At 31.5% G+C, this 3,069-nt stretch overlaps 1 protein-coding gene across 4 annotated transcripts in view; it reads left to right on the forward strand.

The window, feature by feature from the left end:
- The window catches only part of LOC106478245 (protein Tob1-like), a 29,387-nt gene that overhangs the window by 8,822 nt on the left and 17,496 nt on the right, over positions 1–3,069 (forward strand). Inside the window, exon 2 of one of the 4 annotated variants that reach the window (XM_022381809.1) lies at positions 1,495–1,614. The exons of the other annotated variants lie outside the window; for them this stretch is intronic. The gene's annotated coding sequence lies outside the window, so the exon portion shown is untranslated. The remainder of the gene's footprint in view (positions 1–1,494; positions 1,615–3,069) is intronic. 4 annotated transcript variants of the gene reach the window in all.

The raw sequence follows: 3,069 nt of genomic DNA on the forward strand, positions 1-3,069 counted from the left end.
CAAATATTCCTATATATTTACACGAGTTAAAGTGCAAACTCTAAACTACAGATGTTGGTCCTAGTTATATTAGTCTGTCTGTATAATAATCAAATATTCCTATATATTTACACGAGTTAAAGTGCAAACTCTAAACTACAGATGTTGGTCCTAGTTATATTAGTCTGTCTGTATAATAATCAAATATTCCTATATATTTACACGAGTTAAAGTGCAAACTCTAAACTACAGATGTTGGTTCTAGTTATATTAGTCTGTCTGTATGATAATGAAATATTCCTATATACTTACAGGAGGTAAAGTGCAAACCCTAAACTACAGATGTTGGTTCTAGTTATATTAGTCTGTCTGTATGATAATGAAATATTTCTATATACTTACAGGAGGTAAAGTGCAAACCCTAAACTACAGATGTTGGTTCTAGTTATATTAGTCTGTCTGTATGATAATGAAATATTCCTATATATTTACAGGAGGTAAAGTGCAAACCCTAAACTACAGATGTTGGTTCTAGTTATATTAGTCTGTCTGTATGATAATGAAATCTTCCTATATCTTTACATACGAAGTAAAGTGCAAACCCTAAACTACAGATGTTGGTTCTAGCTATATTAGTCTATCTGTATTATAATTAAATCTTCCTACATCTTTACATACGAGGTTCAAAGTCATAGTGGTTTTTATATTTTTGGAAAATCGTGCTTGAACTTGACAAAGTTTAGAAGTATTTGTCTTGAAGTCAAAGTTTATTATATTACGTCTGGAATGTTATATTAAATGCAAACAAATTATTAAACAAGAAACAATACAAATTTAAAAACAAACAAACGAAATAATATATTTTCCTCGTGTCAGGAATTTATTGTTGTTTTGACCTACCCCTTTCACTTTATTGGCTTGCTTAGTTTGTATAAGTTATGTTTCATAAGCCAGTAGAGATCTGTGTTTAAATGGGGTATTGAAATGCTTACGGAGCGAAAAAGTAGTACGAACATATTCTGAAAAAGCATGAACAAATTTCGCCTCATTAACTTACAAGTACGTGTTATTTACATAAAATTAAAATTGTAAAATTTGTTTTTATTAAGTCACTAAAGAGTTGACATTTTACAAAAAAAAGGCTTTATATTTTAATCTAGGGAGCTCAGGTGGAACAAGGTAGTTTTCATATTAAAACGTTTTCTTTTAAAATGAAAAAAACAAACAAACTGGTGCAGTTTATATATATAAGTATATAAAATAAGCATTGCCATTGTCGGTCCTAGTTGTCACACACACAAACAAACACACACACATCTTTATAATCCTTCATACTAGGGGAGAGTTTAAGACTATCTTACTTGCCATTTAAAGCTGGTATTAAGGTTTTACCTTCACCCACAAAATCAAAATATAAGCTAACTTTAGGTGACTAAGTGTGATTGACTGTTCGGAGCATTGATACCTTTCATCAGTGATATAGAGTTTTTGTCAGACAAATTTTACAACTTATAGATTTGTGACAAGAAGAAAAGAATGATCTCTGTAGTCCTTTATCCGCCACGTATTTATTAAAGTCAAACAGATTTAAATTGCTAGTCGTCAAGAGGAGCTTAAGGAAGGAAGGACATTAAAGTAAGTTCAAAATATATCTCACTATAACACAAACAGGTTACAACGCGAATATTTTTTTATTCCAGTGCTCGTTAACGAGACACAACTTTAGTCACTCCTTACAGTACCTACAAAAAATTAAAACTATATGCACTTTTATCTTACTGTTATCGCTTTTCACTATTTCAACAACAAGTATGCGCAATAACTTGCTTCTATGAGACTATCTGTTCATTGTTTCCTCGTAAAGGGTGTTTTTGGATAACAATTTATGGTTTTATCGGAACTTTTGTTTCTGCTAATAGGTAATGATTTAATTAGTTAGAAAATCCAACTTTAAAGAATATTCTTACCAACAGCATGCAGCTGCGTTTACCAAAATTAGCTTGTTGTTTATATCAAAAACATTTGAAAGTATTTCACACAGAATATAACAGTTTTCACATCCATAGCGCACAACAAAATATTTACGAAACTGAAAAACGGTTCCTATTAAATATAAGGCACTGGTCAATCCCAATCACGTGACAGATTCCTAATAACCTTTAATTCTGAATAGTGAGAGATGTTAGCCTACTGTTGATACAAAAGAAATTAGGAGTGAAACACAAAGAGCATGTTTTTATATTTTTTATGAAGAATCATTAGCTCAAGGTCAATGACATAAGCATTTTGTTACTCCGTTGCGAAGTCCGTTATATAAATACTGTTACTTCGGATTACGATCAGAAATACAAACACTTGTTATTCCGGAATGACGTCAGTGACATCGACATGTTCATGCTCCAGAGTGAGGTCGATAATATAACCACTTCGTAATTCTGGATTGAAGAAAGTGCCATAAACACTGTGCTAGTCCATGTTGAAATAGCCGATATAAAAAAAGATATTTTACTTTGGCGTAGGTTCGGGAACAAAAACTTTCTTTTAAAAATTGTTTGGGCTCAGCTGCATTCTTGAAAAGAACAGTTATTCTCAAGGATCTCAAAACCTTACTGATTGTGTGTCTACTACAAAGCTTTAAAGCGTGCCATGTGTATCATTTCGGGTGAATTCCTTTCAATAACTGTGAGGTATAATTTGTCTGTTTTGTTTTTTGTAAACTCTTTTAAATTCTGAAAAGTTCAATAAAACCAGAACTGCAGTAAAATTTCATGTTTTGGCAGAATATTTCCTTCATTTTAGTTTTCAATGGATTAAGCTCGGTGTTCGTTTGTCTTTCATGAATGAACTCGTTTTACAGCGACGACTGAAAACTGCATTTTCCATAAAATCACCTATGTTTATTTTACATATTTCGGAAAGCATTTTCTGTAATAATTATATAAGTAAATTAAAAACACCTAAGTATAGCTTCATGAGACTGGTAATACATTTAAGGTGATTAGTTCCGCTTCTATGGAGATGATGGAGCTATGTGCTAAATGTTTGTACTTGAAATAAAGTAAAACAAAAACTCATAGAATGGCTTTGAGT

The sequence above is a fragment of the Limulus polyphemus genome, unplaced genomic scaffold (genome assembly GCF_000517525.1).
Source record: "Limulus polyphemus unplaced genomic scaffold, Limulus_polyphemus-2.1.2 Scaffold193, whole genome shotgun sequence".
NCBI lineage: Eukaryota > Metazoa > Arthropoda > Merostomata > Xiphosura > Limulidae > Limulus > Limulus polyphemus.